General features: G+C 39.8%; 1 non-coding gene across 1 annotated transcript; it reads right to left on the reverse strand.

Annotated features, from left to right (window-relative positions):
- Window positions 1-7,535: 7,535 nt before the first annotated feature.
- On the reverse strand, window positions 7,536-7,643 carry LOC130977649 (small nucleolar RNA R71). The gene has a single exon (XR_009085333.1). It is a non-coding gene; the product is annotated as a small nucleolar RNA R71 (small nucleolar RNA).
- Between the last annotated feature and the right edge of the window lie 16,585 nt (window positions 7,644-24,228).

Genomic DNA, 24,228 nt, shown 5'->3' on the forward strand with positions numbered 1-24,228 from the left:
TCTGAATGGAGCATCATAGGTATTTTCTATGATGGTCTCTCTGAACTGTCCAAAATGTCTTTGGATAGCTCTGCTGGAGGATCTCTTCATCTGAAGAAGACGCCTACAGAGGCTCAAGAGCTCATTGAAATGGTTGCAAATAACCAATTCATGTACACTTCTGAAAGGAATCCTGTGAACAATGAGACTATTCAGAAGAAAGGAGTTCTTGAGATTGACACTCTGAACGCCATTTTGGCTCAGAATAAAATATTGACTCAACAAGTCAATTTGATTTCTCAAAGTCTGTCTGGAATGCAAAATGCACCAAACAGTACTAAGGATGCTTCATCTGAAGAAGAAGCTTATGATCCTGAGAACCCTTCAATGGAAGAGGTGAATTACCTAGGAGAACCCTATGGTAACACCTATAATTCTTCATGGAGAAATCACCCAAATCTCTCATGGAAGAATCAAGAGAGACCTCAACAAGGTTTCAATAATAATGGTGGAAGGAACAGGTTTAACAATGGTAAACCTTTTCCATCATCTTCTCAGCAACAGACAGAGAATCCTAAGCAGAACCCCTCTGACTTGGCAACCATGGTCTCTGATCTAATTAAAACCACTCAAAGTTTCATGAATGAAACAAGGTCCTCCATTAGAAATTTGGAGGCACAAGTGGGACAGCTGAGCAAGAAAGTTCTGAACTCCCTCCAAGTACTCTCCCAAGCATACAGAAGAAAATCCAAAGGAGTGCAAAGCCATAACATGCCGAATGGAGAGGAAAGAGGAAGTGGACGCCACTGAGGAGGCCTCAATGGGCGTGCACTGACCTCCACTGAGTTCCCCAATGAGGAACCTTGGGAATCTGAGGCTCAAAATGAGACCATAGAGATTCCATTGGACTTACTTCTGCCCTTCATGAGCTCTGATGAGTATTCTTCCTCTGAAGAGGATGAGTATGTCACTGAAGAGCAAGTTGCTGAATACCTTGGAGCAATCATGAAGCTAAATGACAAGTTATTTGGAAATGAGACTTGGGAGGATGAACCTCCTTTGCTCACCAAAGAACTGGATGACTTGTCTAGGCAGAAATTGCCTCAAAAGAGACAAGACCCTGGGAAGTTTTCCATACCTTGTACCATAGGCACCATGACCTTCAAGAAGGCTCTGTGTGACTTAGGGTCAAGTGTAAACCTCATGCCTCTCTCAGTAATGAAGAAGCTAGGGATCTTTGAGGTGCAAGCTGCAAAAATCTCACTAGAGATGGCAGACAATTCAAAGAAACAAGCTTATGGACTTGTGGAGAATGTTTTGGTTAAGATTGAGGACCCTTACATCCCTACTGATTTCATAGTCCTAGAGACTGGGAAATGGATGGATGAAACCATCATCCTTGGCAGACCTTTCCTAGCCACAGCAAAGGCTGTGATTGATGTTGATAGAGGTGAACTAATCATTCAAGTGAATGAAGAATCCTTTGTATTTAAGACTCAAGGATATCCCTCTGTCACCATGGAGAGGAAGCATGAAGAGCTTCTCTCAAGTCAGAGACAAAAAGAGCCCCCACAGTCAAACTCTAAGTTTGGTGTTGGGAGGCCACAACCAACTCTAAGTTTTGGTGTTGACCCCCACATTCAAACTCTAAGTTTGGTGTTGGAGGTTCCAACATTGCTCTGAGTATCTGTGAGGCTCCATGAGAGCCCTCCGTCAAGCTACTGACATTAAAGAAGCGCTTGTTGGGAGCAACCAATGTTAATTTTATATATTTTCCTTTTTATTTTACTTTATTTTGTAGGTTGATGATCATGAGAAGTCACAAAATTAATTGAAAAAGCAAAAACAGAATGAAAAACAGGAAGAAAAAGCACACCCTGGAGGAAGAACTCACTGGCGTTTAAACGCCAGTGAAGGTAGCAGTTGGGCGTTTAACGCCCAGTCTGGCACCATTCTGGGCGTTTTAACGCCAGAAAGGGGCACCAGACTGGCGTTAACGCCAGAAAAGGGCTAGAACCTGGCGTTAAATGCCAGGATGGGCACCAGCCCGTGTTTAACGCCAGAAATGGCTCAAAACGTGAATTTTGATGCCATTTGGTGCAGGGATGACTTTTCCTTGACACCAGGATCTGTGGACCCCACAGGACCCCCACACCACTCTCTCTCTTCTTCCCCCATTCACCAATCACCTCAACACCTCTTCCCCAAAAACCCCTCACCTATCAAATCCCATCTTTCTCTTCACCACTCACCTCCATCCTTCATAAAAACCCCACCAACCTCACCCTTCAAATTCAAACCACTTTCCCTCCCAAACCCACCCATAATGGCCGAACCCTCATCCCCCTCTCTCCTATATAAACCCTTCTTTACCCCTTCATTTTCACACAACCTAAACACCACTTCTCCCCCTCTTTGGCCGAATACACCACCATCTCCCTCTTCCTCATTTCTTCTTCTTCTACTCTCTTCTTTCTTCTTTTGCTCGAGGACGAGCAACCATTTTAAGTTTGGTGTGGTAAAAGCGTTGCTTTTTCATTTTTCCATAACCATTATGGCATCTAAGGCCGGAGAAACCTCTAGAAAGAGGAAAGGGAAGGCAAAAGCTTCCACCTCCGAGTCATGGGAGATGGATAGGTTCATCTCAAGGGTGCATCAAGACCACTTCTATGAAGTTGTGGCCTTGAAGAAGGTGATCCCCGAGGTCCCCTTTTCAGTCAAAAAGGGTGAATATCCGGAGATCCGACATGAGATTCAAAGAAGAGGTTGGGAAGTTCTTACCAACCCCATTCAACAAGTCGGAATCTTGATGGTTCAAGAGTTCTATGCCAATGCATGGATCACCAAGAACCATGATCAAAGTGTGAACCCGGATCCAAAGAATTATCTTACAATGGTTCGGGGGAAATACTTGGATTTTAGTCCGGAAAGTGTGAGGGTGGCGTCAACTTGCCTATGATGCAAGGAGATGAGCATCCTTACACAAGAAGGGTCAACTTTGATCAAAGGTTGGACCAAGTCCTCACAGTCATATGTGAAGAGGCGCACAATGGAAGAGATTCAAGAGGCAAGCCGGTTCAATTGAGAAGGCATGACCTCAAACCCATGGCTAGAGGATGGTTGGAGTTTATCCAACGCTCAATCATTCCCACTAGTAACCGGTCTGAAGTTACTCTAGACCGGGCCATCATGATCCATAGCATCATGATTGGAGAAGAAGTGGAAGTTCATGAGGTTATAGCTCAAGAACTCTACAAGTGGCGGACAAGTCTCCACCTTGGCACGGCTAGCCTTTCCTCACCTCATTTGTCACCTCTGTTATTCAGTTGGAGTTGACATAGAGGGAGACATCACCATTGATGAGGATAAGCCCATTACCAAGAAAAGGATGGAGCACACAAGAGACCCCTTGATGAGCGGATGATTTGTATACTTTTTGGCATTGTTTCTAGTATGTTTTTGATATGATTTAGTTAGTTTTTATTATATTTTTATTAGTTTTTAATTAAATTTCACTTTTCTGGACTTACTATGAGTTTGTGTTTTTTCTGATTTCAGGTATTTTCTGGCTGAAATTGAGGGACCTGAGCAAAAATCTGATCCAGATTTGTATACTTTTTGGCATTGTTTCTAGTATGTTTTTGATATGATTTAGTTAGTTTTATTATATTTTATTAGTTTTTAATTAAATTCACTTTTCTGGACTTTACTATGAGTTGTGTGTTTTTCTGTGATTTCAGGTATTTTCTGGCTGAAATTGAGGGACCTGAGCAAAAATCTGATCCAGAGACTCAAAAGGACTGCAGATGCTGTTGGATTCTGACCTCCCTGCACTCGAAGTGGATTTTCTGGAGCTACAGAATCCCAATTGGCGCGCTCTCAACGGCGTTGGAAAGTAGACATCCTGGGCTTTCCAGCAATATATAATAGTCCATACTTTGCCCAAGATTTGATGGCCCAAACCGGCGTTCAAAGTCACCTCAAGAAATTCCAGCGTTAAACGCCGGAACTGGCACCTAATGGGAGTTAAACGCCCAAACTGGCACTAAAGCTGGCGTTTAACTCCAAGGAGAGTCTCTACACGAAAAAAGCTTCATTGCTCAGCCCAAGCACACACCAAGTGGGCCGGAAGTGGATTTTTATGTCATTTACTCATCTATGTACTAGTTTTCTATAAGTAGGACCTTTTACTATTGTATTAGGGACATCTGGGTAGCTATCTTGAGTTTTATGCTATCTTAGATCATTGGGAGGCTGGCCATTCGGCCATGCCTAGACCTTATGCTTATGTATTTTCAACGGTGGAGTTTCTACACACATAGATTAAGGTGTGGAGCTCTGCTGTACCTCGAGTATTAATGTAATTACTATTGTTCTTCCATTCAATTCCGCTTGTTCTTTATCCAAGATATCACTTGTTCTTCAACATGATGAAGGTGATGATTGACGCCCATCACCATTCTCACCCATGAACAAGGTGACTGACAACCATTCTTGTTCTACAAGCATCTGAGGCTTAGTGAATATCTCTTGGATTCCTGATTGCACGATGCATGGTTGATCGCCTGACAACCGAGTGCTCGCCTGACAACGAGCCAACCATTCCGTGAGATCAGAGTCTTCGTGGTATAGGCAAGAACTGATGGCAGCATTCAAGAGAATCCGGAAGGTCTAACCTTGTCTGTGGTATTCTGAGTAGGATTCAATGATTGAATGACTGTGACGTGCTTCAAACCTGTAACCTACTGGGCGTTAGTGACAGACGCAAAAGAGTTATTCTATTCCGGTAGGGAGGGAACCAAACCGGTGATTGGCAGCACTGTGACAGAGTGTGTGCATTAGCTTTCACTGCGCGGATGGGAGGTAGCTGCTGACAACAGTGAAACCTTACACGAGCTTGCCATGGAAAGGAGTAAGAAAGGATTGGATGAAGGCATTAGGAAAGCAGAGAGACGGAAGGAAGGCATCTTCATACACTTGTCTGAAGCTCTTACACCAATGATATACATAAGTATCTCTATCCTTATCTTTTATGTTATTTTCGTTCATCACCATATACATCTGAGTTTGCCTGACTAAGATTTACAAGATGACCATAGCTTGCTTCAATACTAACAATCTCCGTGGGATCGACCCTTACTCACGTAAGGTTTATTACTTGGACGACCCAGTGCACTTGCTGGTTAGTTGTGCGAAGTTGTGTAATGCCATGGTATTGAGCCACCAAGTTCTTGGAGCCATTACCGGGGATTATTTGAGTTGTGAAAAAGTATTGTTCACAATTTCGCGCACCAAGTTTTTGGCGCCGTTGCCGGGGATTGTTCAAGTTTTGAGCAAGCTTTGGTAACATCAGTGCCAAGATCCGGCAACAACATCAAGTTTTTGGTGTTATTGCCCGGGATTGTTTAGGCTGGACAACTGACGGTTCATCTTGTTGCTTAGATTAGGTATTATTTTTTTCGAAATTCTTGAAGATGAATTCTAGAGTTTCATGATGATCTGTTGAAATCTGGCTGGCTGAGAAGCCATGTCTAATCTCATTGGACCGAGGTTTCAACTTATCACCACAAGAACTTGTTGATTTCTTATCAATCTTGCTTTTGGAGCAGTGATTTGCTAAGGCTTGGCTGGCCTCTGGCCATGTCTAGTGTTTTGGACCGAAGCTTTCTTTGAAAGCTTGGCTGGCTGTGAAGCCATGTCTAATTCCTGGACCGGAGTCTTAGACTAGCATTGCACTGATTCCTGGATTCTCATTAAGAATTTTGATACCTTTTCCCATTTAATTTTCGAAAAACACAAAAAAAATTACAAAATCATAAAAAGACCAAAAATATTTGATGTTTCTTGCTTAAGTTTAGTGTCTCATCCTAAGTTTGGTGTCAAATGCATGTTTTTGTTATAATTTTCGAATCCATGCATATTTCTTTGTTTTGATCTTTGAATTCTATTGACTTGAAGTATTTTGTGTGTCTCATATAGTGTTAGTGGCACACAAACTGCTAAGTTTGGTGTCTTGCATGCATTGTTAATTGATTCTTGTTGCATTTTGATTATAAAAAAAAAATCCAAAAATATTTTTAATTTGTGTCTTTTCAAGTCAATGATACAAAGAATTGAAGATTCAGAACATACTGCAGAGGAATTACACAGAAAAAGCTGAGCATTCAAAAATGCCCAGTGAAGAAGGCAGACTGGCGTTTAAACGCCAGCCAGGGCACCTGGTTGGGCGTTTAACGCCCAAAGAGGTAGCATTTTGGGCGTTAAACGCCAGAATGTATACCATTCTGGGCGTTTAACGCCAGGATGGTGCTAGGGGGAAGATTTTGTTTTCAAATCAATTTTTTTTTAGTTTTTCAAAATCAAATCTTTTTCAAATCAAATCTTTTCAATCAAATGTTTTCAAAATCAATTTCTTTCCTTTTTAAAAGATACTTACTAACAATTAATGATTTGATTGAACATCTCAAAATTGTTGCCTTTTCTGTTGAGAAAGGTTTTATGTTTGAATCATATCTTTTCTTGTTAGGCAAGTTATTAATTTTTAAAAATCAAATCTTTTTCAAATTGTTTTCAAATTATATCTTTTAAAATTGTTTTCAAATCATATCTTCTCAATCACATCTCTTTGACCATAACTTTTCAATCATATCTTCTTAACCACATCTTTTTCAAAATAGTTTTCAATCAAATCTTTTTGATGTCTAATTTCAAAATCTTTTTTTTCGAAAATCACTTGATTTCTTTCCCACTTTTGTTTTCGAAAATCAATTAGTGTTCTTCAAAAATGTTTTCAAAATTTTATAATTAATTTTCGAAAATTATTCCCCCCCTTCTTCTTCACATCCTTCTATTTATGGAGTATCACTCCTTCTTAATGCACAATTCGAACTATATCTGATCAAGTTCGAATTCTCCTTCTTCTTTCTTCTATTTTTCTTTTCCTCTGACACCTAAAGGAATCTCTATACTGTGACATAGAGGATTCCACATTTTCTTGTTCCCTTCTCTTTCTTATGAGCAGGAGCAAAGACAAAGGCATTCTTGTTGAGGCTGATCCTGAACCTGAAAGGACCTTGAAGAGAAAGCTAAGAGAAGCCAAAGCACAACTCTCTTTAGAGCACCTGACCGAATTCTTCAAGGAAGAAGAACAAATGGCAGCCGAAAACAACAACAATGCCAACAATGCAAGGAAGGTGCTTGGTGACTTTACTGCACCTACTCCTGATTTCTATGGGAGAAGCATCTCTATCCCTGCCATTGGAGCAAACAACTTTGAGCTTAAGCCTCAATTAGTTTCTCTAATGCAACAGAATTGCAAGTTTCATGGACTTCCAATGGAAGATCCTCATCAGTTTTTAGCTGAGTTCTTGCAAATCTGTGACACAGTCAAGACTAATGGGGTTAACCCTGAGGTCTATAGACTGATGCTATTCCCTTTTGCTGTGAGAGACAGAGCTAGAATATGGTTGGACTCCCAACCTAAAGAAAGCCTGGACTCTTGGGAAAAGCTAGTCAATGCCTTCTTGGCAAAGTTCTTTCCACCACAAAGATGGAGTAAGCTTAGAGTGGAAGTCCAAACCTTCAGACAGAAGGATGGAGAATCCCTCTATGAAGCTTGGGAAAGATACAAACAGTTAATCAGAAAATGTCCCTCTGACATGCTTTCTGAATGGAGCATCATAGGTATTTTCTATGATGGTCTCTCTGAACTATCCAAGATGTCTTTGGATAGCTCTGCTGGAGGATCTCTTCATCTGAAGAAGACGCCTACTGAAGCTCAAGAACTGATTGAAATGGTTGCAAATAACCAATTCATGTACACTTCTGAAAGGAATCCTGTGAACAATGGGACTAGTCAGAAGAAAGGAGTTCTTGAAATTGACACTCTGAATGCCATTTTGGCTCAGAATAAAATATTGACTCAACAAGTCAATCTGATTTCTCAAAGTCTGTCTGGAATGCAAAATGCACCAAACAGTACTAAGGATGCTTCATCTGAGGAAGAAGCTTATGATCCTGAGAACCCTTCAATGGAAGAAGTAAATTACCTGGGAGAACCCTATGGTAACACCTATAATTCTTCATGGAGAAATCACCCAAATCTCTCATGGAAGAATCAAGAGAGACCTCAACAAGGTTTCAATAATAATGGTGGAAGAAACAGGTTTAACAATGGTAAACCTTTTCCATCATCTTCTCAGCAACAGACAGAGAGCTCTAAGCAGAATACCTCTGACTTAGCAACCATGGTCTCTGATCTAATCAAAACCACTCAAAGTTTCATGACTGAAACTAGATCCTCCATTAGGAATTTGGAAGGACAAGTGGGTCAGCTGAGCAAGAAAATTACTGAACTTCCCCCAAGCACTCTCCCAAGTAACACTGAAGAAAATCCAAAAGGAGAGTGCAAAGCCATAAATATGGCCGAATTTTGGGAGGAAGAAGAGGCAGTGAACGCCACTGAGGAAGGCCTCACTAGACGTCCACTGGCCTCCAATGAGTTCCCCAATGAGGAACCTTGGGAATCTGAGGCTCAAACTGAGACCATAGAGATTCCCTTGGACTTACTACTGCCTTTCATGAGCTCTGATGAGTATTCTTCCTCTGAAGAGGATGAGTATGTCACTGAAGAGCAAGTTGCTAAATACCTTGGAGCAATCATGAAGCTAAATGACAGGTTATTTGGAAATGAGACTTGGGAGGATGAACCCCCTTTGCTCACCAAAGAACTGGATAACTTGTCTAGGCAGCAATTGCCTCAAAAGAGGCAAGATCCTGGGAAGTTTTCTATACCTTGTACCATAGGCACCATGACCTTCAAGAAGGCCTTGTGTGACTTGGGGTCAAGTGTAAACCTCATGCCCCTCTCTGTAATGGAGAAATTAGGGATCTTTGAGGTGCAAGCTGCAAAAATCTCACTAGAGATGGCAGACAACTCAAGAAAACAAGCCTATGGACTTGTAGAGGATGTTCTGGTTAAGGTTGAAGACCATTACATTCCTACTGATTTCATAGTCCTAGAGACTGGGAAGTGCATGGATGAATCAATCATCCTTGGCAGACCCTTCCTAGCCACAGCAAAGGCTGTGATTGATGTTGATAGAGGAGAGTTGATCATTCAAGTGAATGAAGAATCCTTGGTGTTTAAGGCCCAAGGATATCCCTCTGTCATCATGGAGAAGAAGCATGAAGAGCTTCTCTCAAAATAGAGCCAAACAGAGCCCCCACAGTCAGACTCTAAGTTTGGTGTTGGGAGGCCACAATCAAACTCTAAGTTTGGTGTTGGGAAGTTCCAACACGGTTCTGAGCATCTCTGAGGCTCCATGAGAGTCCTCTGTCAAGCTAATGACAGTAAAGAAGCGCTTGTTGGGAGGCAACCCAATGTTTTATAATTAATTATTTTCTTTTGTTATTTTATCTTTTTTTTGTAGGTTGATGATCATAAGAAGTCACAAAAACAATGAAAAAAGCAAAAAAAAAAAAAATAGGAAGAAAACAGCACACCCTGGAGGAAGATGCTGCTGGCGTTCAAACGCCAGTCAGCCTAGCAGTTGGGCGTTTAACGCCCAGTCTGGCACCCTTCTGGGCGTTTAACGCCAGAAAGGGGCACCAGACTGGCGTTAAACGCCAGTAAAGGGCAAAAACCTGGCGTTAAACGCCAGGAATGGGCACCAGCCCGGCGTTTAACACCAGAAAAGGCTCAAAACGTGGATTTTGATGCCATTTGGTGCAAGGATGCCTTTTCCTTGACACTACAGGATCTGTGGACCCCACAGGACCCTACCATCACTCTCTCTCTTCTTCCCCCATTCACCAATCACCTCAACACCTCTTCCCCAAAAAACCCCTCACCTATCAAATCCCATCTTTCTCTTCACCACTCACATCCATCCTTCATAAAACCCACCAACCTCACCCTTCAAATTCAAACCACTTTCCCTCCCAAACCCACCCTCAAATGGCCGAACCCTCATCCCCCTCTTTCCTATATAAACCCCTCTTTACCCCTTCATTTTCCACTACCTAAACACCACTTCTCCCCCTCCTTGGCCGAATACACCACCATCTCCCTCTTCCTCATTTCTTCTTCTTCTACTCTCTTCTTTCTTCTTTTGCTCGAGGACGAGCAAACATTTTAAGTTTGGTGTGGTGAAAGCGTTGCTTTTTCATTTTTCCATAACCATTTATGGCATCCAAGGCCGGAGAAACCTCTAGAAAGAGGAAAGGGAAGGCAAAGGCTTCCACCTCCGAGTCATGGGAGATGGATAGATTCCTCTCAAGGGTGCATCAAGTCCACTTCTATGAAGTTGTGGCCTTGAAGAAGGTGATCCCCGAAGTCCCCTTTTCACTTAAAAAGGGTGAATATCCGGAGATCCGCCATGATATCCGAAGAAGAGGTTGGGAAGTACTTACCAACCCCATTCAACAAGTCGGAATCTTGATGGTTCAAGAGTTCTATGCCAATGCATGGATCACCAAGAACCATGACCAAAGTGTGAACCCGGATCCAAAGAATTATCTTACTATGGTTCGGGGGAAATACTTGGATTTTAGTCCGGAAAGTGTGAGGGTGGCATTCAACTTGCCTATGATGCAAGGAGATGAGCATCCTTACACTAGAAGGGTCAACTTTGATCAAAGGTTGGACCAAGTCCTCACAGTCATATGTGAAGAGGGCGCACAATGGAAGCAAGATTCAAGAGGAAAGCCGGTCCAATTGAGAAGGCATGACCTCAAACCCGTGGCTAGAGGATGGTTAGAGTTCATACAACGCTCAATCATTCCCACTAGCAACCGGTCCGAAGTTACCATAGACCGGGCTATCATGATCCATAGCATCATGATTGGAGAAGAAATAGAGGTTCATGAGGTTATAGCCCAAGAACTCTATAGGGTGGCGGACAAGACCTCTACCTTGGCAAGGTTAGCCTTTCCTCACCTCATTTGTCACCTCTGTTATTCAGTGGGAGTTGACATAGAGGGAGACATCACCATTGATGAGGACAAGCCCATCACTAAGAAAAGGATGGAGTACACAAGAGATCCCACTCATCATGAGATCCCTGAGATTCCTCAAGGGATGAATTTTCCTCCACAAGACTATTGGGGGCAACTAAACACCTCCCTAGGAGAGTTGAGTTCCAATATGGGACAACTAAGGGTGGAGCACCAAGAACACTCCATTCTCCTCCATGAAATTAGAGAAGAACAAAGAATCATGAGAGAGGAGCAACAAAGGCAAGGAAGAGACATTGAGGAGCTCAAGCACTCCATAGGACCTTCAAAAGCAAGGAAGAGCCGCCATCACTGAGGTGGACCCGTTCCTTGATTTCCTTGTTCTTTATTCCTTTGTTTTTCGAATTTTAGTGCTTTATGTTATCTATGCTTGTGTCTTATGATCATTAGTGTCTTAGTGTCTATGCCTTAAAGTTATGAATGTCCTATGAATCCATCACCTTTCTTGAATAAAAATGTGCCTAATTGAAAAAGGAAGAATTGCATGAATTTTGAATTTTATAATAGTTTAATTATTTTGATGTGGTGGCAATATTTTTGTTCTCTGAATGTATGCTTAAACAGTGCATATGTATCTTGAATTTGTGGTTCATGAATGTTGGCTCTTGAAAGAATGATGAAAAAGGAGACATGTTATTGAGGATCTGAAAAATCAATAAAATGATTCTTGAAGCAAGAAAAAGCATTGCTATTCAAAAAAAAAAAAAAAAAACCGAAAAAAAAAGAGAAAAAAAGAAAACGAAAAAAATAATAATAAGAGTTGTGATCCAAGGCAAATAAGAGTGTGCTTAAGAACCCTGGACACCTCTAATTGGGGACTTTAGCAAAGCTAAGTCACAATCTGAAAAGGTTCACCCAATTATGTGTCTGTGGCATGTATGTATCCGGTGGTAATACTGGAAAGACAGAGTGCTTTGGGCCACAGCCAAGACTCAATAAATAGCTATGTTCAAGAATCATCATACTTTACTAGGAGAATCATTAACACTATCTGGATTCTAAGTTCCTAAAGAAGCCAACCATTCTGAATTTCAAAGGATAGATTGAGATGCCAAAACTGTTCAGAGGCAAAAAGTTAAAAGCCCCGCTCATCTAATTAATACTGATCTTCACAGATGTTTTTGGAATTCATTGCATATCTCTTCCTTTATCTTATTTGATTTTCAGTTGCTTGGGGACAAGCAACAATTTAAGTTTGGTGTTGTGATGAGCGGATGATTTGTATACTTTTTGGCATTGTTTTTAGTATGTTTTTGATATGATTTAGTTAGTTTTTATTATATTTTTATTAGTTTTTAATTAAATTTCACTTTTCTGGACTTTACTATGAGTTTGTGTGTTTTTCTGTGATTTCAGGTATTTTCTGGCTGAAATTGAGGGACCTGAGCAAAAATCTGATCCAGAGACTCAAAAGGACTGCAGATGCTGTTGGATTTTGACCTCCCTGCACTCGAAGTGGATTTTCTGGAGCTACAGAAGCCCAATTGGCGCGCTCTCAATGGCGTTGGAAAGTAGACATCCTGGGCTTTCCAGCAATATATAATAGTCCATACTTTGCCCAAGATTTGATGGCCCAAACCGGCGTTCAAAGTCACCTCAAGAAATTCCAGCGTTAAACGCCGGAACTGGCACCTAATTGGGAGTTAAACGCCCAAACTGGCACTAAAGCTGGCGTTTAACTCCAAGGAGAGTCTCTACACGAAAAAAGCTTCATTGCTCAGCCCAAGCACACACCAAGTGGGCCCGGAAGTGGATTTTTATGTCATTTACTCATCTATGTACTAGTTTTCTATAAGTAGGACCTTTTACTATTGTATTAGGGACATCTGGGTAGCTATCTTTGAGTTTTATGCTATCTTAGATCATTGGGAGGCTGGCCATTCGGCCATGCCTAGACCTTATGCTTATGTATTTTCAACGGTGGAGTTTCTACACACCATAGATTAAGGTGTGGAGCTCTGCTGTACCTCGAGTATTAATGCAATTACTATTGTTCTTCCATTCAATTCCGCTTGTTCTTTATCCAAGATATCACTTGTTCTTCAACATGATGAAGGTGATGATTGACGCCCATCACCATTCTCACCCATGAACAAGGTGACTGACAACCATTCTTGTTCTACAAGCATCTGAGGCTTAGTGAATATCTCTTGGATTCCTGATTACACGATGCATGGTTGATCGCCTGACAACCGAGTGCTCGCCTGACAAACGAGCCAACCATTCCGTGAGATCAGAGTCTTCGTGGTATAGGCAAGAACTGATGGCAGCATTCAAGAGAATCCGGAAGGTCTAACCTTGTCTGTGGTATTCTGAGTAGGATTCAATGATTGAATGACTGTGACGTGCTTCAAACCTGTAACCTACTGGGCGTTAGTGACAGACGCAAAAGAGTTATTCTATTCCGGTAGGGGAGGGAACCAAACCGGTGATTGGCAGCACTGTGACAGAGTGTGTGCATTAGCTTTCACTGCGCGGATGGGAGGTAGCTGCTGACAACAGTGAAACCTTACACGAGCTTGCCATGGAAAGGAGTAAGAAAGGATTGGATGAAGGCATTAGGAAAGCAGAGAGACGGAAGGGAAGGCATCTTCATACACTTGTCTGAAGCTCTTACACCAATGATATACATAAGTATCTCTATCCTTATCTTTTATGTTATTTTCGTTCATCACCATATACATCTGAGTTTGCCTGACTAAGATTTACAAGATGACCATAGCTTGCTTCAATACTAACAATCTCCGTGGGATCGACCCTTACTCACGTAAGGTTTATTACTTGGACGACCCAGTGCACTTGCTGGTTAGTTGTGCGAAGTTGTGTAATGCCATGGTATTGAGCCACCAAGTTCTTGGAGCCATTACCGGGGATTATTTGAGTTGTGAAAAAGTATTGTTCACAATTTCGCGCACCACCCCTCTCATCATGAGATCCCTGAGATACCTCAAGGGATGCACTTTCCTCCACAAGACTATTGGGAGCAACTAAACACCTCCCTAGGAGAATTGAGTTCCAACATGGGACAACTAAGGGTGGAGCATCAAGAACACTCCATTCTCCTCCATGAAATTAGAGAAGATCAAAGAATCATGAGAGAGGAGCAACAAAGACAAGGAAGAGACATTGAGGAGCTCAAGCACTCCATAGGACCTTCAAGAGGAAGGAAGAGCCGCCATCACTAAGGTGGACCCGTTCCTTGATTTCCTTGTTCTTTATTCTTCTGTTTTTCAAATTTTAGTGCTTATGTTTATCCATGTTTGTGTCTTGTGATCATTAGTGTCTTAGTGTCTATGCCTTAAAGTTATGAATGTCCTATGAATCCATCACCTCTCTTAAACAAAAACGTGCTTAATTGAAAAGGAGAAGGATTGCATGAATTTTAAATTTTATAACAGTTTAATTATTTTGATGTGGTGGCAACACTTTTGTTCTCTGAATGTATGCTTGAACAGTGCATATGTCTTTTGAATTTGTGGTTCATGAATGTTGGCTCTTGAAAGAATGATGAAAAAGGAGACATATTACTGAGGATCTGAAAAATCATAAAAATAATTCTTGAAGCAAGAAAAAGCAGTGAATACAAAAAAAAAAAGGGAAGCAAAATGAAAAAAAAAAATCGAAAAAAGGGAGAAAAGAAAGAAAAAGAAAGAAATAAAGTTGTGATCCAAGGTAATAAGAGTGTGCTTAAGAACCCTGGACACCTCTAATTGGGGACTTTAGCAAAGCTGAGTCACAATCTGAAAAGGTTCACCCAATTATGTGTCTGTGGCATGTATGTATCCGGTGGTAATACTGGAAGACAAAGTGCTTTGGGCCACAGCCAAGACTCAATAAGTAGCTGTGTTCAAGAATCATCATACTTAACTAGGAGAATCAATAACACTATCTGGATTCTGAGTTCCTAAAGAAGCCAATCATTCTGAGTTCCAAAGGATAAAGTGAGATGCCAAAACTATTCAGAGGCAAAAAGCTAAAAGCCCCGCTCATCTAATTAATACTGATCTTCATAGATGTTTTTTGAGTTCATTGCATATTCTCTTCTTTTTATCTTATTTGATTTTCAGTTGCTTGGGGACAAGCAACAATTTAAGTTTGGTGTTGTGATGAGCGGATAATTTGTATGCTTTTTGGCATTGTTTTTAGTATGTTTTTGGTAGTTTTAGTTAAGTTCTTAGTATATTTTTATTAGTTTTTAGTTAAAATTCACTTTTCTGGACTTTACTATGAGTTTGTGTGTTTTTCTGTGATTTCAGGTATTTTCTGGCAGAAATTGAGGGACCTGAGCAAAAATCTGATTCAGAGACTGAAAAGGACTGCAGATGCTGTTGGATTCTGACCTCCCTGCACTCGAAGTGGATTTTCTGGAGCTACAGAAGCCCAATTGGCGCGCTCTCAACGGCGTTGGAAAGTAGACATCCTGGGCTTTCTAGCAATATATGATAGTCCATACTTTGCCCAAGATTTGATGGCCCAAACCGGCGTTCAAAGTCACCTACAGAAATTCCAGCGTTAAACGCCGGAACTGACACCTAATTGGGAGTTAAACGCCCAAACTGGCACTAAAGCTGGCGTTTAACTCCAAGACAAGTCTCTACACGAAAATGCTTCATTGCTCAGCCCAAGCACACACCAAGTGGGCCCGGAAGTGGATTTTTATGTCATTTACTCATCCTTGTACACCTTAGGCTACTAGTTTTCTATAAGTAGGACCTTTTACTATAGTATTTGATATCTAGGAACTTTTGATCATGTTTTGATGATTGAACCCTCTTTGGGAGGCTGGCCATTCGGCCATGCCTAGACCTTGTTCTTATGTATTTTCAACAGTGGAGTTTCTACACACCATAGATTAAGGTGTGGAGCTCTGCTGTACCTCGAGTATTAATGCAATTACTATTGTTCTTCTATTCAATTCCGCTTGTTCTTTGTCCAAGATATCACTTGTTCTTCAACTTGATGAATGTGATGATCTGTGACACTCATCATCATTCTCACCTATGAATAAGGTGACTAACAACCATTCTTGTTCTACAAGCATTCGAGGCTTAGTGAATATCTCTTGGATTTCTGATTGCACGATGCATGGTTGATCGCCTGACAACCGAGTGCTCGCCTGACAAACGAGCCAGCCATTCCGTGAGATCAGAGTCTTCGTGGTATAGGCAAGAACTGATGGCGGCATTCAAGAGAATCCGGAAGGTCTAACCTTGTCTGTGGTATTCTGAGTAGGATTCAATGATTGAATGACTGTGACGTGCTTCAAACTCCTAGCAGGCTAGGGCGTTAGTGACAGACGCAAAAGAATCAATGGATTCTATTCCGGCCTGAACGAGAACCGACAGATGATTAGCCTATGCTGTGACAGAGCATCAGGGACGTATTTTCACTGAGAGGATGGGAGGTAGCTGCTGACAACAGTGAAACCCTACACGAGCTTGCCATGGAAAGGAGTAAGAAGGATTGGATGAAGGCAGTAGGAAAGCAGAGAGACGGAAGGGAAGGCATCTTCATACACTTGTCTGAAGCTCTTACACCAATGATATACATAAGTATCTCTATCTTTATCTTTATGCTTTATTCGTTTATCACTATACCCATTTGAGTCTGCCTGACTGAGATTTACAAGGTGACCATAGCTTGCTTCATACCACCAATCTCCGTGGGATCGACCCTTACTCGCGTAAGGTTTATTACTTGGACGACCCAGTGCACTTGCTGGTTAGTTGTGCGAAGTTGTGTTTATGCCATGGTATTGAGCACCAAGTCTTTGGAGCCATTACTAGGGATTGTTTATGTTTTGAAAAGTATTGATCACAATTTCGTGCACCAATGATTGCAGCACACAACAGGTTGAGAATGGCTATCAACGGCATTCAGTGCCTCTCTAATGGCTGAATTTTTATGGCCTAGAATGATGTCAAGCATTATTTTCAACCTGTATAACTTGATTGTGTCCTGCATGTGAAAATCTATGTTGAATGAATGCATTTAGGTACAAACAGTGATGTGTGTTTACATAATTAGTTATTTAGCTATGGAATTTGGAAGCTCACATAATCCCAGTCATTCAGTTTTTTGCCTTTGGTCTAGTACTTTATGAATTTTTATTGCGTATACACCACAATCAAAACTATATGAATGGAAACAACATGATGTATTAGGAAAATGGTATGCATGCAATGAAAATTACCAATTAAGATATCACAAGATTTTGAAGGAGATTCACTCATTTGGTTGTATTGGAATAGAGGCATATGTGCAACGCAGGCCTTTTTGAGTGGGCTTATACGTGGGAATGGCCACCTGAGCTATGTTTTTAATGAGTCTTCCCTGAAACACATGGAATGTTTAAATAGAAAACAATACTACGGGTTAAATAGATTAACAGAGTCATGAGATGTTGTGGTACTGCATATGCATCTAGCCTCATCCGTGATGTATCATGTGGTTTCGTGCATAAGCTATCTAGTACAAAAAGCCTTTTTTTGGAGACATCAAATGCATATACCCAGCAGTGACGGGTCATACATATGAGAAAAAACTACTGCAACAATATGCAATTGTAACTAGGCAGATTACGTACTCGGATAAAGAGAAACACATATTAGTTGTTCGGGTGCAACGATATAAGTAACGTATCGTATGGCAAATAGACTTACCCAATTTCTCTTTGAAACTGCTACCTTATCAAAATATCTTGTGTAGGCACCAACGTGTTCACCCAAATCCACATACACGGGAGTTGGTCCGTCCTTAAAGTACATTAGTACTAACACCATTTCCTGTCCAAAGATAAATTTGTTAGTGTTCATAATCTGTAATGCACATAAATGATTCATACAAAGTATCCTTACCAGTATCCTTGGACACACATAGTAAAAATCATGCGTGAATCTATTTAACCCTGAGCCATTGAATGTGAAACACATTTAGTACATGACCTACATCACCGGATCTTAAAATATAAATGTCTCCAAACTATGAGAACAAAAACAAACTGGAGTAACATATTTTTTTGTTACATACATTGCTATTGAGCCAAGAACGCGGTCTCAGCATGCACAAGTCCTCCCTTGCCAGGACTAGGTATGGTCTACCATCATACGACACTACTGTTTGCTGTCTATCAAGAGATGTGTCCACACCTCCACCTTCTGATTCGTTGTTCATCCCGCTCAGTAAGTTTCTGTCCCCAAAGTAACAGATGGCCGGGCCGGGGTGACGGTTTGGGTGTTTTGAAGGTTGGGGTCATCCCAAGTGAGAATGAGGACCGCGATGGACTAGGTGTGCGACAACAAGAACCTTTTGGAATTATAGTTTGGATTGGATCCACGCTAATGGATTACGGGCTGTAACTAGTGGTGTCAATATGTTTGGCCCTATAGGGTTTTGGTCCTACTTTATAGGGCTAGAATAACAAAAGGCCCTATAACTAATAGGATCAAATTTTTAAAAAGTCCTGAAGGCCAAAAGCCCTAGGGCCAACCCACGGGCCACCTATTCCTTTTTTTATATTGTTCTCTATCTCAACAACACACATAAAACTTATTAAAAGTCATTAGCTTGTTTTATCCCTTTGTTATTTTTATGTATAGAAAATAAAAAAAGTGAAAAATAAATGTTAATAATGTGCATTGATCATATTAAATCCAACTTTTAACTATATACATCAAGAAATTAAACATGGCATTCACTATCTCATCACCCTTCTCCTTACTCTTTAGTATCTACCATCAATAATATCTCTAGAAAATCAAAATAAAATTTACATAAAAATTCATCATCTAAAATCATGAATGTTGAGAGGGATGCATTAATTCCATTAACACTTCTTCTTCATGAATTTCACCAATTTTATCATCTAAAATCAACCAATTAAAAAACAATTAGAAACTCAATTTAAAATATTATTTAAAAAATAGCATAAATATTTACCATCATGATTTAGAACAAATTCACGTAACCAACTCCTTATGCAAATAAGCATTTGGACATGCTCGTGAAGAGTGGAATTTCTGTATTTTGTTAAAACATGTCCACCAATACTGAATGCAGACTCAGATGCTACTATAGTGATAGGAATACTTAAAACATCTCTGGCCAAAACTGACAGAGTGGGAAACCTATCCTCATTAGTCTTCCAAAAATTCAGCACATCGTACCTCAAATCATCTTCATTGGTGTGAATTAAACCTTCCTTTAGATAGATCTCTAATTCATCTTTATTTGTGAAAGTTTGGATTTCATAGTCAAATTATCTAAACTCCTAAAAGATGTAGTATAAAGATTATTTAAGTAATGAATAAACATAATAGGAGAAAAATAATACTAGATTTGAATTAAATACCTTCATCACCATTTTGCTCTACTTTGTAAGCTTTCCTTCTTCAAGTGACTTAGGAAATTGGTTACTACTTTGAGAAATTGTTGAACCACCAAAAGTATTTATATACTCTCCATATAACCTTTTAAATTTCTCCAATACTTCATTTGCCTTCAATTCAAAGGTTGAAGGATCTAATTTTTTGTAACAAAACCTCAAGAACTTTAACTTTAATTGAGGATCAAGAATTGTCCCAAAAGCCAAGACGGTGCTATAATCCTTACAATATTTATCAAACTTCACCTTCATTCTGAAAGCCATGTTCATAATAACAGCATCATCACAAATTTGATTGTCTTCCAAAAGACATTAAATTTTTTAAACTTGCATAAAATACAAATTTGATGTTGGATATGATGAACCCGAAATGAGGTTTGTAGTTTCATAAAATGGATCTAAAAATTCACACATTTTTTTTTTGCTAAGCTCCATTCTTCATTTGTCAGACAATGTTTATAAGCTCCATCTACAACACTAAGGATGTCAAATACTTTTTCAAATTTAATTGCACTTTCCAATATCATATATGTAGAATTCCATCGAATTAGAACATCTGATTTTAGACCAACACATTTTTCAATTTCTTCTTGCTGCACACAATTTTTAAATTTCACCATTCTCCCATCAAAAGCTTTCACATATTTCACACTCTCTTTTATTTTAAATAAAGTTCCAACAGCAACCTTTAACCCTTCTTGCACAATCAAATTTAAAATGTGAGCGGAGCAACGTATATGAAAATATTCTCCATTGCAAAGCAAACTATTTTACTTACGTAGATGAGTTTTTAAGATGTTTTGCATGTTGTCATTTGCAGAAGCATTATCTAAAGTAATAGAGAATACTTTCTTATCAATACGCTATTGCTTCAAAGAGTTAAATAAGATTGCTTCAAGATTAGTCCCAGCATGGGGAGGAATCATTCGACAAAAATTCAAAATCTTACTCACTAGTCGCCAATTCTCATAAGCAAAATGAGCTGTTAGACAAATATATCCTTCAATGGTAAATGTTGTCCATTGATGAGCGGATAATTTATACACTTTTTGGCATCGTTTTAGGTAGTTTTTAGTAGGATCTAGCTACTTTTAGGGATGTTTTCATTAGTTTTTATGCTAAATTCACATTTCTGGACTTTACTATGAGTTTGTGTATTTTTTTGTGATTTCAGGTATTTTCTGACTGAAATTGAGGGACCTGAGCAAAACTCTGATAAAAGACTGACAAAGGATTGCTGATGCTGTTGGATTCTGACCTTCCTACACTCGAAATGAATTTTCTGGGGCTATGATGAGTGGATAATTTGTACGCTTTTTGGCATTGTTTTTAGTATGTTTTTAGTAGTTTTAGTTGAGTTTTTAGTATATTTTTATTAGTTTTTAGTTAAAATTCACTTTTCTGGACTTTACTATGAGTTTGTGTGTTTTTCTGTGATTTCAGGTATTTTCTGGCTGAAATTGAGGGACCTGAGCAAAAATCTGATTCAGAGACTGAAAAGGACTGCAGATGCTGTTGGATTCTGACCTCCCTGCACTCGAAGTGGATTTTCTGGAGCTACAGAAGCCCAATTGGCGCGCTCTCAACGGCGTTGGAAAGTAGATATCCTGGGCTTTCCAGCAATATATGATAGTCCATACTTTGCCCAAGATTTAATGGCCCAAATCGACGATCAAAGTCACCTTCAGAATTCCCAGCGTTAAACGCCGGAACTGGCACCAAAATAGGAGTTAAACGCCCAAATTGGCACAAAAGCTGGCGTTTAACTCCAAGAAGAGTCTCTACACGAAAATGCTTCAATGCTCAGCCCAAGCACACACCAAGTGGGCCCGAAAGTGGATTTTTATGTCATTTACTCATCTCTGTACACCCTAGGCTACTAGTTCTCTATATATAGGACCTTTTACTATTGTATTTACATCTTGGTTCTTCTGGTTCCCTCTCTGGGGCCGAAACCAATGATCACTCTTGTTCTTATGTATTTTCAACGGTGGAGTTTCTACACACCATAGATTAAGGTGTGGAGCTCTGCTGTACCTCGAGTATTAATGCAATTACTATTGTTCTTCTATTCAATTCCGCTTGTTCTTTGTCCAAGATATCACTTGTTCTTTAACTTGATGAATGTGATGATCCGTGACACTCATCATCATTCTCACCTATGAACGTGTGACTGACAACCACCTCCGTTCTACCTTAGATTGGGTGAATATCTCTTGGATTCTTTAACCGGAGTCTTCGTGGTATAGGCAAGAACTGATGGCGGCATTCAAGAGAATCCGGAAGGTCTAACCTTGTCTGTGGTATTCTGAGTAGGATTCAATGATTGAATGACTGTGACGTGCTTCAAACTCCTGAGGGCGGGGCGTTAGTGACAGATGCAAAAGAATCACTGGATTCTATTCCGGCCTGATCGAGAACCGACAGATGGATAGCCGTGCCGTGACAGGGTGCGTTGAACATTTCCACTGAGAGGATGGGAGGTAGCCACTGACAACGGTGAAACCCTTGCATAAGCTTGCCATGGAAAGGAGTAAGAAGGATTGGATGAAGACAGTAGGAAAGCAGAGAGACGGAAGGGACAAGCATCTTCATACGCTTATCTGAAGCTCTCACCAATGATATACATAAGTATCTCTATCTTTATCTTTATGTTTTATTCATATATCATCTATACCCATTTGAGTCTGCCTGACTAAGATTTACAAGGTGACCATAGCTTGCTTCATACCAACAATCTCCGTGGGATCGACCCTTACTCGCGTAAGGTTTATTACTTGGACGACCCAGTGAACTTGCTGGTTAGTGGTGCAAAGTTGTGTTTATGCCATGGTATTGAGCACCAAGTTTTTGGGGCCATTACTAGGGATTATTTGAGTTGTGAAAAGTAGTGATCACAATTTCGCACACCAAGTTTTTGGCGCCGTTGCCGGGGATTGTTTCGTGTATGGACAACTGACGGTTCATCTTGTTGCTTAGATTAGGTATTTTTCAAAGTTCTTAAGAATGAATTCTAGTGTTTCAAGGTGATGATCTTATCATCACCAAAGCTGATTGATTCTCATCAATTTAGCTCTTGAATGCAATGTCCTGCTGAAGCTTGGCTAGCCATGTCTAATTCCTTTAGACTAAAGCTTTAAACTAACATTGCATGATTCCTGGAATTCCCATTAAGAATTTTGATACCTTTATTTTCCTTTTCACTTAATTTTCAAAAAATCCAAAAAAAAAAATTACAAAATCATAAAAACCAAAAATATTCTCATGTTTCTTGTTTGAGTCTAGAGTCTCATCTTAAGTTTAGTGTCAATTGCATGTTTCTGTTCTTATTGCATTCATGCATGTGTCTTCATTAATCTTCAAGTTGTTCTTGATGATTTCCTTGCTCTGATCTTTAAATTCTCTTGACTTGAGTGTTTTGTTGTTTCTCATGTGCATTCTCATGTTGTTAGTGTCAGTAGTATACAAACTGCTAAGTTTGGTGTCTTGCATGCATTGTTATTTGATTTTAGTTGCATTTTGATTATTCCTCATTATTAAAAATCCAAAAATATTTTTAGTTTGTGTCTTTTCAAGTCAATAATACAGAGAATTGAAGATTCAGAACATACTGCAGAGGAATTATACAGAAAAAGCTGGGCGTTCAAAACGCCCAGTGAAGAAGGACAGACTGGCGTTTAAACGCCAGCCAGGGTGCCTGGTTGGGCGTTTAACGCCCAAAAGGGTAGTGCATTGGGCGTTAAACTCCAGAATGTGCACCATTCTGGGCGTTTAACGCCAGGATGGCACAAGAGGGAAGATTTTGTTTTCAAAACAAATTTTTCAAGTTTTCAAAGTTTTTCAAAATCAAATCTTTTTCAAATCAAATCTTTTCAATCAAATGCTTTCAAAATCAATTTCTTTCCTTTTTCAAAGATACTTGCTATCAATTAAAGATTTGATTGAACAATTCAAGTATGTTGCCTTTTCTGTTGAGAAAGGTTTAATGTTTGAATCATATCTTTTCTTGTTAGGCAAGTCATTAATTTTTAAAATCAAATCTTTTTAAAATTATTTTCAAATCATATCTTTTCAATCATATCTTTTTAAAACCATAACTTTTCAATCAAATCTTTTTAATCACATCTTTTTCAAAATAGTTTTCAATCATATCTTTTTGATTTCTAATTTCAAAATCTTTTTCAAAAAATTACTGGATCTCTTTCTCACTCTTGATTTTCGAAAATCAAATTAAAGTTTTTCAAAATGTTTTTAAAATCTTTTTAATTAATTTCCGAAAAAATTTCTTCCTCTCTTCTCACATCCTTCTATTTATGGAGTACCACTCCTTCTCAATGCACAATTCGAACTCTATCTGATTAAGTTCGAATTCTTCAACCTCTTTCTTCTATTTTTCTTTTTCTCTGACACCTCAAGGAATCTCTATACTGTGACATAGAGGATTCCACATTTTCTTGTTCTCTTCTCTTTCATATGAGCAGGAACAAAGACAAAGGCATTCTTGTTGAAGCTGACCCTGAACCTGAAAGGACCTTGAAGCGAAAGCTAAGAGAAGCTAAGGCACAACTCTCTGTAGAGGACCTAACAGAAATCTTCAAAGAAGAAGAACCCATGGCAGCCGAAAACAACAACAATGCCAACAAAGCAAGGAAGGTGCTGGGTGACTTTACTGCACCTACTCCCGACTTCTATGGGAGAAGCATCTCTATCCCTGCCATTGGAGCAAACAACTTTGAGCTTAAGCCTCAATTAGTTTCTCTAATGCAACAGAATTGCAAGTTCCATGGACTTCCATTGGAAGATCCTCATCAGTTTTTAGCTGAATTCTTGCAAATCTGTGACACTGTCAA

This window comes from Arachis stenosperma, chromosome 4 (genome assembly GCF_014773155.1).
Source record: "Arachis stenosperma cultivar V10309 chromosome 4, arast.V10309.gnm1.PFL2, whole genome shotgun sequence".
NCBI classification, from domain to species: Eukaryota; Viridiplantae; Streptophyta; class Magnoliopsida; order Fabales; family Fabaceae; genus Arachis; species Arachis stenosperma.